The 12,424-nt window shown below is 40.8% G+C and overlaps 1 protein-coding gene across 1 annotated transcript in view; it reads left to right on the top strand.

Moving 5' to 3' along the window:
- Window positions 1-12,424, top strand: part of PHEX (phosphate regulating endopeptidase X-linked) — a 93,335-nt gene that overhangs the window by 47,752 nt on the left and 33,159 nt on the right. The gene's annotated exons all lie outside the window — the stretch shown is intronic.

Below are 12,424 nucleotides of genomic sequence, written 5' to 3' on the forward strand. Positions count from 1 at the left end.
GCCCAAACCTGTGTTTGAGAAGAATTTGGACAATGCCCTTAACACTGTTCTTTAACTTCTGGTCACTCTGAGGTGGTCTAGCTGTTGGACAAGATGCTCTTCCTTCCAACCAAAATATTCTAATTCTATTCTATCAATTAAGTAAAGAAAGGATGCTATTATTTAGGTTAAGGATGATTTAGGTCATTTATGTTTTCATCACTAACTGTCACATTGTCCCTTGTAGCAGCGCAGATTGGAGGTTCTGCCCTAGGTTCCATGGCAGAACTGTATCCTACATGGAAATGACTGATTCAGTTATTTTGCTCATCCTCTGTATTTTTAATCACATTTCATTTTTGAAATGTTCAAATGCTCTGAAAAGAAATTAACTGCAGAAACCTGATGGTGGTTTTGTTTACTGTGCCTGCTCCATGTGATCTGTTTAATTTCCTTTAATTTTTCTTTAATTCCAGGCATATTTGGGTCATTAACAATTTTTTTACTCATTTCCTGAAAGAAGAAGAGGGTCAGTCTTGGTGTCTGGACAATGAGCATAGAGGGTCTTGTGGTGATTGTATCTTTAGATGACAACATTGTAATGAAAAGGACATGGCAGGTTTGAAAGAGAATTAATTGCAAATCCTCTCTGTGATTCAGATACTCACTGCTTCCTGTTTTCTGACTGATGCCCTCCTTTCTTTTGTGCTTGGCTGAGGCCAAATTTGTAAACCTTGCTGTCAGCCTGATGCTTTGCAATCAGGAAAGGAACCATCGACCTCCAAAGGACTTACAAAGGACCCTCTGGTAGAAACTATTGGTGAATTTTGCTTTAGGCAGCTTGTCAGCTCTATCTATTCACTCCATCTGTGACTCTTTGTGTCTGTCCTGTTGTTTTATGTTACTCAGAGGGGACACTACTAATTTGATGTTGAAAGGATCAAATCTACTACTCCATGTGACACAGGGAACAATTGTCTTGCAGCCTTGATATCTGAGAATAATCTCTTCAGCTGTTGTATAGTTTGGAGTTAAGGTTTGACATTCCTTTTGTAACAAAACAATATCATGAGATAACATCTAATAATTTATCTCTCTCCTCCTTCCATTCCTTTCTTTCTGTGATCGAAAGATGAATTTAAACCAGACCGTCTAAAAGCCAATCTCACAGAAAAGGTTTCTAAGAGGGTGAGGTGGTTCTGCCTTCCCGTGCAGTTCTCACCTGGCTCTCTGGATGGAGCTCACGCTGCTTCCAAAGGAGCTCGGAGTCCGAGAGAAGCGCTCAGCTCTGGGCTGTGCTGCTGTTTTCTCTTCTGTCCTTACTCCTCTGCTCTATTCAAACCCTTTTTTTATTGTACATATTTGACTATCATCTCAAATTTGCTGCAAGTATGTCTGTTAACTCCCTGAATTTTCAGTGGAATGCTCTGATAAACAAACAAACAAACACCCCAAACAGGTTTCTGTTCTTGCCCTTTTAGTCTCCCTCATTACATTTCGCCCTCATTTGCAGAACAGAGAAATTATTCAACTGGGTGCAGCTCCAAGGGTGTCTCTGGCAAGCTCTTCAAAGGCATGTTCTGTGAATTACCCATGGCCACGTCAAAGCCTCTGCAGGGATGGAGGAGAGAAGGGACGCCCTTTGGTCTCCCTTACAGTGAAGGTGCAGAATGCAGCCAGCCATGGTGGCTGAATGCTATTGACAGATCTGTTTTGGCATGGTGGGCCACAGGGGAAAGGGGGAACCCACAACTGAAACTCCATTGACATAACTTGTGTGACGAGGGCTCACTTCTTTAAAATGGTAATTTATTGCTTCTGCTCTTCAAAGGATAATTCAATGGAAGATCATCACTGGCATGTTAAATTATTCCCACTCCTGGGCAGGAACCATTATTTTATTAATCACTATTTTTCCTTCCTAAAATGTCCTTTGTTCTTGGGTTTAACTGGAGGCTTGAAAAAAGACGTTTTTCTTAAATTCTCCAAGTCTCTTGTAAAAGATCCTCTTAGGCTATGGCACAGGAATAATTTCCTATTTGGAAGTTAGTTCTTTTGCTTTGCAGTACTATTTTTAAAGCATGGATTATAAGCCAAAAAAGAGCTTGTTTTTCCTCTAGTAAGATTTTTCTGTAACATTATTAACCTCCTTAAGTCATGGAGCACAAATCCCAAGGTCACTGTGCAATCATTTGGCTCCTGAACTTGCCTGCTGCTTTGCTTTATTTCGAAGTTGTATATGCAACATTTGTTTTCTCCACATCTCTGAGTCTGAAGACTGAGTCAAGAGGAGCACAGGAAAACATCAGGACTTTGCCTAGCTATAGGTGGCTCTCTTGGGCAGTGTTAGGTACCTTTGTTTACCCTACAGGGCTTGTTCTGCTTCTTCAGAGAACTACAAAGCTCCCTAGACAACACAGTGTAATTTGGGCCCTAGGAAATCAAGAGCCATCTGTACAAGCCCTGATTTTACAAAGTATAGGTACTTTAAAGGAGGTGGGTGTCCGTGGTTTATCCCACTGAAGCCATTTGTTTCCCAGCCACAACTTGCTGGCCCTGTCCAGCCCTGCAGTCACTTATCTGAGCCACAACCCCCTTTCTCAGTTCTCCTTGGTCTCTGTCTCCTCACAGTTGGGTGATTTCACCATGACCATGACAGTTTTACTGCTCAGAGCAGAGTCCAGGCTCTGCTTCGGACAGTGGCCAAACAGTAGCAGATGTTTAGAGTTGAACTCAAGGACAGGGCGAGCATAAAGGGACACATTCCCACTGTCCTTTCCTGGCCTCTGACAAACTGCAGCTCACTTGCTTCCTGAGCCAGAAGTGGTGTCTCTGTATTTACTCATATTTTCCTCCTCTGAGTTTGTCTACTGACTTTTTGAACCCACAACAATTTTCATCATCCACAACTTCCCAAAGCAATGAGTGCCACTGCCTCACTGTGCTCTGTGGGTAAAAAGAACGTCTTTTTTGCTTGACTGAAAAATGTCACCTTCTCCTGTGTTATGGTAGTGCAGAAACCAGAGAATCATCATCACCTGTTCTCTTTTTGTGCTCACTCTTGTGCTAAAGTCTTGGCACAGCAATACATACTGGGAGAAAGGAGCCTCCTGCTTTTCTTCACATAGCCTGTCCAAGGCATGCACTAGATACCGTTCTGAAATATAACATTTCATTGAGATCTGAGGCAAGCCCAGACAAAAAGGGCCAGGCACCACAGCTTCAGGAGCTGAAATTAATCTTACTTAATGCCAAGCTACTTTGCACAAAGATGACAAATCATCCAGTCTTGAAAGTGGTTACTGGGTGCTCTGCAAAAATTAGAAATGCCTTTTGAGTCTTGTGGGGTCTGTGGATCCATCCTAAGACGAATGCAAAAATATGACAGTGGAACCAGCCCTGAGACTCAGGACTTCTGATTTCAATGGCTTTTTCAAGAATGAAAGCCAACACAAAACTGATAGAACAATACTTGGTAAAAGAGAGGGATGGAGTTTCAAAACCAAAGCTTGCAAGACACCTTTTACATGTTCCTTTAAGATAACTTTATATCTTTGCTGCAAGGATGTCAGAGAACTTCACAAAGTATAAGACTATTTCAGAGCAGTCATAGAAACTGCTAGACATACTTCAGAAGAGCTAAGAAAAGCAGGGGAAATTTCCAAAGACTCTAATTGCAGTTAGACACTTCATTCCTGTTCAAAAGCCTATAGGGGAGACTGCTGACTTTTTAATTTACTGGTTTTACTGGAAAGCTTGATTCAGATATTCTTGAAACAACCTTGCTATTTCTCAATTGGAGAGTGTATTTTGTTGAGTGCCAATTAAACCTTAGCCACTCTTCTCCTTTGTGGAAGTGAGCATTCTGAAATTAGGGTAGTCTCTGTCTGGGTGCAAAAATTTCGAGGGCCTGGTTGCACTGTAGTAGTTGCATTGCAGGGAGCGATGAGCAAATCTCCTCACTAGGTTGGAATGTGTTGAAGTTTGGAAAAGGCAGAGTCACATTTTAATTACTTTCTAATATGTCTGCAATTCCTTTGTGCATCACTAGGGGTTTATCTTCCTGACTCATCTTTCATAGAATCACAGCATGGCTCAGGTAGGAAGGGACCACAGTGGGGCCATCTGGTCCAACCTCCCTGCTCAAGGAGGGCCATCCCAGAGCACCTGGCACAGGGCTGTGCCCAGATGGTTCTTGAACATCTTCAGTGAGGGAGACTCCACAGCCTCTCCAGGCAATCTGTGCCAGTGTTTGGTCACTTTCACATTGAATAAATTCTTCCTCATGTTCAGGTGGAACTTCCCATGCATCAGTTTCTGTCTCTTGTCCTGCTACTTGGCACCACTGAGAAGAACATCCAAAAGGCTCCATCCTCTGACACTCTCCCTTCAGATACTCAGAGGCATTGATGAGGTTCCTTCTCAGTTATCCCTTTTTGAGGCTGAACAGCCCATTCCTCCTTCTACCATGTGCATGGACATATGAAAAGAAGGAGACAACTCAATAGGAAGATGTAAGGAAAGTAGATGCTTCTCAGACATGATGTAAGGGATTTGAAAATTTGTGCTACTTACCTAGTTTGGAATTTGGTCAGGATTTTGAGGCTGCCACTCCGACACCATTCCGTAGATATCTGTTTGAAAATGCCAATTTTTAGAGTAACATTTTTTCACCTGGAAGAAACAGAGAATGGTACTTTTCTTCTAGAGCAGAAGTGCTCCATGCTTTTCTCTGAATAAAAATAGGTCTTCACTTTCTATCAGATTAACATCCCCTTTTCTTTCTTATCCATTTTACATCAAATATTTATTTCTCATCACAAACTTTAATTTTTCAGCTCTAAGAATAATCTATCACATCCTGAATTTAATTTAACCTTCACAGGAAGACTGGGCCTTCCTGGTCAGTAACCACAGGAGATGTTCTTCTCCATTGGCCAGAGCTGAAACTAATAGCCATGGCATGTTTGCTTATCTCTTATCTCTGGGGTTAGATTGCTGCTGTCAGCTTCTCCCTTGTTATCTGGCTGCTGCTACTGCTCACTCAGTTGTGCAGGGATGTCAGTTCCATTAATAACCTGAGCGCCGTGCAAACAGATAGTGGAAAACAGGTGAAGGGAGAGGAAATTGTATTTAACCCTGATCTCACAGCTGTCATTTTTCAGACTCAGCCATGACTACATAAGGCCAGAATGGGTGTGTGACATCAAAACACTTGTGACAAATCTCATGCTTGAAATAGGAGGGAGACAGATGGACAGACACCTGCAGATGCTCAGGGACCAGGGTGAATCTGAAGATTTTATGGAAGAAACGCAACATGAAAACATTGTTATGCTAAATGACAGAGTGATTCTTCCAAAGAGCAAGAGATCTTCCACCACCCCTGGAAGTGTTGGGTTGTTTCAGCTTTAGCTTTCACTATCTTTGTTGTTTGGACAAGTGAACCTGTTTCCTGCAGAGGTACAGTTACAAAGACAGTGTAGTCCATCCCCTGCGTAGCAGTAGCAGATATGGAGGCGCAGGAGAGCACTTCTCAGTGTGAGGAGTCTACAAGGGTGTGCTCAGGGATCTGCTTGGCATTGCCTTGCTCTCTGCAATGAAGGTGCTTTTCCTGGCTGGGGTGATCTCCACCTGCTGTAAATGCCCACTGAGGAGAGCTGCTGGTGGCTGGGAGTGGGTGAGGAGCTCAGCAGGGCAGGGCTGTGGGCTGGGACCCCACCATGGACCCCCACTCTGGGCACTGAGCTGTACAGAACCAGGTGTGTGAGCCAGCAGCACTTCAGCTTGCTCAGACATTGTACCAGCCACTGGGGTCTGAAGCAAAGTTGTGAGATTTTAAATGGCTTCAGGTACTGGTATTGCTGGAGTTTACCTGTAAAGGAACTATGCCACAAGCAGTTCATCAGACTCAGGAATTTGTTCCTTTAGCAGCCTTTCAGAGGCCAGGATGCTGTGACTAAGAATAAAGGCTTCCTCAGCTGCCCTCATTTGTGAGGGAGCTGTGAAGTGTCTTGTGCTCAGTTTTCTGCATATGGGATCATCAATGTGAAAATATCTAGATATAACTTATTTAAAACTAAAAATATGTACAGGTTTGGAATAGAGAGGAATTTGATCTTGAGTAGAGAGAAGAGCATTTTCTGAATATTTTTTTCTCTAAGTTCTGCAGCCTATGTATTTGATTATGTACACATCTGCTTTCCCCCCATATATTACAAGGCATGGGCAACTGAGAGTGACACACTTACTGGTACAGTGCTGATCAGGTCCCTGTTCAAGCAAAAGGAATTCCATCTCAGAGATAAAACATGCAAGTTATGAGTACTCCTGGTGTTTAAGTTCTCAGTCATTATTTCAGTTGGAGAAGTTAGAAATGGTCTCTACCATGTCTGGTCTCAGTTGCATCAAGACTGCTGCTGAAGCTCACCTGTGAAATGAGAAATGAAAAGGGAATTTTTCACATCCTATTCTTTATTTTTAAAAAAAGTGCTCAGCAACCTTTGCTTAACCTTGAAAATGTTAAATGAATGTAAACTGATGCAGGCAGAGACTAGGGTCAGAAGTTGTCCCTTTCTGGAACAGGTTAGTCAGAGTTTTGCATAAAACTGGAGAAGAAATGCTGTGGTGAATCATATCCAATGCAGTTATGATGGGAGAGAGCTTCCTCACCCTTTCCTGATCTCTGAGCCTGCCCCTCTCAATGTCCAGTGCCAGAGATCTCAGCACACAGTGGTTTCTTGGGTCCCTGTGAACTTTCATTTTGCTAGCACAGTGGGTTTTCTTAAGCCTGCTGCTTGCCCTGAGCTAAAACAAAACAGCAGAAAAGATTTTTTGATTAAAGTGAGTGTGTTTCTAGCAAGAGGTGACATGAAAATGGGAGTATGAATCAACTCATGAGGTGCTCTGGGGGTGAGCAGTGAAGGAGTTCCTTCACTTCCAGAAAGGAATATTTATAGAAAACTGAATATAATAATTTTTGCAGCTCACCAATGTGACAAAGACCAACCAAAGGTGGCTTTTTAATTTTTTTTAAATTTTTATTTATATTTGGAGCTGGGGAGTGTGTTTAGTTGTTTGATTTTCAGAGATAACTATATTGGAAAACATGGAATGTTGCCTGAAAATAAAGGCAGGAGAAGTATGGTTTTTTACAGGGCTAAGTAAGAGTCCAAGCCTAGCTTGGCATGAGTCCTTCCAAAGGCAGCTTAGCAGCACATACAGTGGGGCATGTATCTATATCTGTATCTATATCTATAGCAGCATGATACTAATGACAGTCTGTGCCTTCAGAGCACAGCACATTTGTTTCTGGCTTGTTTGAAATGCACTGAAAGAGCTCCCAGCTCTGCACACACCCTGGTGCAGCCATGCCCCAAGTGATCCCCAGGGGTGCAGGGAGGAATCCAGTGCAGAACCCCCACACCGGAGCTGAGCTGTCACTGCTGGTGGTGCCTCAGCTGAGTCATTTTGCATATCTGGGCATCATCCTTTCTTCTGGCCCATGGGTACAAGTCCAGCTCCACTGACAATCCAAAGACCCTTAAAACTCACCCAGGTACTTTGGACAGGAATAGTTATCAGTTAAACATATCTTGTGTCAGGAACTCAAAGATGAAATTATTTTCTGTGTGCCACAAAGAAAGGTATTGCAGATATGATATTCTGTTTGTGAAGGACAGAATATATGTCTCTTCTGTGTATGACATAATGGAATCATGCTAATTGTCACACAGAGGTTGCAAGTGGACAATGGAATTAAAATAAAATGGACAAGGAATTTTTTTCCTCAGCTAAATTAAAGCAAAGTTGGCAGCAGAATGAGTTTCTGGTGGAAGGAGAAAAAATTACTGAGTCTATTAATTGTAGTGTTGCATTGAACTGAGGAGTTGTCCTTATGAAACTATCACAGTCAATTAGAATGTTTATAGAAGTAAGACTGAAATAAAGATCTAATTTCACACCTTCTCTGACTTTGTCCAGTTCTATTGCTTAAAAAAATTAAAATTAATGTGGGATTAGTTCAAACTGAAAAGTTAATTCCAGTGAAACTTTCGTCACAGTGCTTGAACCAATGACTGAATCTTTGTATTCCAGAGAGCCAGAATGGATTTAGAATAGGAAAGAGTAGCACTGATGTACATTGTTGCTTTTTCTGACTCTTTTGTCCATGGCAGTCCTACTAAACTTTTAGATGCTTTAAATTTTATGGTATATAATAATAATATTGTCTTGCTGAATAGTAGATATTAATACTGAACATATAATCTCAATGAACATTTGTCTTAGGAATTGCTGTGTCCCTTTTCCTCTCAGTTTCCTAGGATTATAAGGTATGGTATGGTATGGTATGGTATGGTATGGTATGGTATGGTATGGTATGGTATTTTTAAGTGTACTACATAGTATTTTCTTGTCAGTAAGTTTTTTCTGAGTGAGGCTTTGGTTTCAAAAGCTCTTTCAGAGAAGAGATAACTACTGTATCACATAACCCGTCTCCACTTTGTCACATCATGTGTCCCCAGCACTTGGCTTGTAAGAGTTCCAGAACTTGTTGGGTCTCCATGTGGTGAGTGAGTGACTCAGCTCAGTGATGTGGCTGGGGAAAAGCTTGGTTAAATTTCTGATTTATTCTGATCACAGGCTGGGGAAAAGCTTGGTTAAATTTCTGCTGTGTTATGGGTGTGTTAGGTGGTCCCACAGAGAGGGGTGTCGAGGAGCTGAGGCAGCCTTTGGAGGCTGTGGGTGCAGGCAGCATGAGAACAGCTATGGACAGAGCTGAGAGGAGTGGGGAAGAAGGACAAGGACTAGGACTTTTTTTTGGCATCACAAATTTGTTAAATGGACTCAGCTACTTTTGGAACCATAATGTGTATTTAACGGAAAGCAATTGTATGCGTACATGGGTGTCATTATTCACACAAGTCACTTGATTATTTATTTTACTTTTTCTTTGACCTTGGCCTCAAGCTATTACAAAGATGGAATGATAGCTGTGTTTTGTCTTCATTATTTTAGCAAATATTTTAGAGCATTCAAAACAATTATTGTAATACAGAGGGGATGGTTATGGTGCAGTGTGAAGTGGTGATATGTGAATTGTTATTAAATGAAACACTAGTTCTTGAAAAGTCTACACAGCTTCTATTGTTGTGACAAAACAAAATTAGGACAGTTATGCAACAAAAAGAGGACCGTTAAATTTTAAAAATAAATAATGATAATCTGTATTATTGAGTATGCATTAGACAGTTCACTGCAGATCAAGTACTGTTAAAAATTGTCATTTCAGGCCAAGTGTTCATGTTTGAGTTGCCACTTCACTTTCCATTGTAGCTGACAATGTGAAAATCCCTGATATTTCACTTTCCCACAAAGGAAATACTGTGCATCATTAAGGTGAGCTCAATCCATCTCTCACTCAAGTCAGTAGTGATTTCCTACTGACCTCTGTAGGATTGGCTTTAGCCCTGTGATGGAACTTTCCTGTGTTTTGCCAAGATCCACCACTCTATTTTCCTATTTTTTTCCATATGTAAACCCTAGATAGATGCAGTGATATTTATGCAGCAGTATTACCAGATGGCTTTTGAATCATCTGTTCTCAATGAAAAATGAAAAGACTGGGCACATATATAAAGGCTGAATTAATCTTTGTAATGAAATGGAACATTACTTTGCCATGAATGATTTTAGCTTTCACAATGTATTTCATGCTAATTTTTCAGTGAACTGTAATTGTATTAATTTTTTATATATTTAGAAGCTTAAAAATGATCTTCACAAAGTTATTGAGTAAGTTAATATACAGAAGATCTCTGTCAGACTCATAAAACTTTGTTGTGAGATATATGTTTTGTTTTGTTTTCTCTTTACAGTAAGTAAAATATGTCAGTACTTAGTGTTGTATAAAATATCCAAGTTATACTCTGAGAGGCAAAAAGGCTCTCAGGATGTCACGTGCTTGGTTGTCAAGTGAGAATTTGAATAGGCTAGGAACTGGGCTGCTTTGGAGCACTGAAACACGTGTGCATTCCCACGTTGGCAGGTTGTTAAGCAGAGTGAAAGCTCCTTTATTATCTTGTCTGTGTAGTAAAATGACTCGCAATGCTCTGCCTGTGACAGAAAGACACTGATGGTAAAATCCTGGCTGTGTTGAAGTCAGTGGGGAAACTCCCATGCACAAGGAGAGGTGGAATAGTCCCACTCTGGCTCCTCTGCCTTACAGCCTGCTCTCCCTGGCTGCTGGGATAGGAAGGAGTTGTCATGACTTACCCTGAAGCACCCTGCAGCATTGAGTTTCCTTAATTTACCCAGCAGCCCAACTCAGCTGAGTGTTTAATGATGCCAGGGGGAAGTACCCCCGTCCCTCTTTTCTTCCTGCACACATGGCTATTTAATATGCAAATTAGAGAGAGGAGTGAAATGAGCCTTTAAACCATAAAAAGTTGTTCATCATGGATTTATGGGGGATTCATGTGCAACAACCACATGGCTGGTTCCTGTACATTTGGCACATTTCATTTGACTCCCTGTGCTTGCCTCCTGGAAGGCTGCTCTCTTATACATACTTTTAATCCTATCAAGGGGAAAATAATGACATCATTATCAAAGAGTAAGCAAGCTGTAGAAGAGTTTTCTACTTCCTTGTGCTATATAAATAAGGAATCTCCCAACTGCTGTTAAATATTACACAAGTGAACAGAAAAATAGGCACAGAAACAAAACTTCCGACATGCAAATTTAGAAACCTGCTCTCAATGTGATACTTTCTAACTTTTCAGTTGTGTAAATAAATTGTGCTGCGCTCTGCTGAAAAGGTTTGCACCGATGCGAAGCTTCTAGGAGGAATCCCAGTCAGAGGAATTCCCAAGGACTTCAGAATGCTTCCTATGTTCTCTCATGAGTTTTACTTTGGCTATAGGAAACAGTTTATCTAACCAAGAGCCAAACATCCTTCACTGTCAGCATCAGCTTTGTCTGTCTTACTTGCTCAGATCTCTAAACCACACATATTGTGGTAATGCCTTTTATTTAACAAATGCAATAATACAACATTTCCCCCTTATCTACATATCTATTTGGCTATCTATCATCTATCTGTCTGTCTGTCTGTCTGTCTGTCTGTCTGTCTAGCTATCTATCTATCTATCTCACAGAATACAATCAGCTTTAGACATACAAGGCATCAAAATACTAAAAGCAGCATTACCTTTTGAGGTTGATTTCCAAAATCTCAAGATACGCTCTGTTATTTACTAGGGTTTTTCATAGACTTTATAGAAAATCTCCATAGTGTCTGACTATTTTATTCTCATGCTTAGAAATCTCAGTCTCACAACATCAAATGTGAAAGTCACAAAGCAAATGAGGAACTCATGCAGAACATTTGAGATCCACCTGATTTAAGTAGCTGACTTAGCAGAAATTAAAACTGTTGGGTTTTGCTTTTTCCTTTTCCAAAGCTAGTTTTAACTAGTATTGAAACATGGGAAATGGTAAAGGAAATTTTCTGTTTCCTTGCAAAGTTCAGTCAGTTGGACTCAACAACACCACCAGGAAAAATTGAGACATTCTTGATTACATACAAACTTGCAGATGAATCGTCCTCCCTTTCTGGCTTTTTGTTCTCCCTCCCCATCACAACCTTTAAAATATCATGAAAGACTGCTGAACCTTCTGGCAAAGTGAGGAAACATTCTGTTGAGAGTTAATTTGGCTCATTTCATATTTTCCATTCAGCATTTTTCTTCCATTGCTTTTTTTATTACTACGGCAATTTGCATGACAATGGGATCTTTCTTGCTTAAGAGATTGTCTGCTCCTGCTGCTAATTTCCTACCTGAAGTTGTTATCTTCTGTTTGTGACATCTTAATTATCTCAACCACAATTAATTGTGATGTCACAAATGGAGGATTATGACTTTGGGTTGGAAGTGAGATTGAGAAATTGAAGGAGTTTGAAGAAGCAAATAGGCTTTTCTTCTTGAAAAATAAAAGAGGAGACAGAATGACTTTGGTTAAATGGAAACAATCCTCCATCACCTTTTTTCTGAAAGTTGTGGAACAGCTGGTTTTACGTTTTGCTGTATAGGAGGCCCTGCTGTATTGAGATGCTGTGAAGTGGGAGAAAGGGAAAGGCTGTGTGGAGGAAGGGGACTCTTCTCTTGAGCAGTCAGTCCCTGAAGCAAAAAGGAATAAAAGTTGTTGGACCCTAAAAAAGACCAGGCCCTGCTCATAGAGAGCAGAATGTAGGATTGGTACAGTTGTACTTGGTTTAAAGGCCAATCATTTATTGTTTTTCATATCTTGCAATATTCATTTGAGTTTTGACATCAGAGTCTGATGACCACAGAGGAGCATTTTTTGAATGGAGGGAATTCCAAAGACTTATGGAGAAATTATATTCAGCATCATGAAAATACAAAAAAATGAAAGTTTTGTG

This window comes from Melozone crissalis, unplaced genomic scaffold (assembly GCF_028551555.1).
Source record: "Melozone crissalis strain CALT ecotype California unplaced genomic scaffold, PUWL_Pcris_2 ptg000013l_1, whole genome shotgun sequence".
NCBI lineage: Eukaryota > Metazoa > Chordata > Aves > Passeriformes > Passerellidae > Melozone > Melozone crissalis.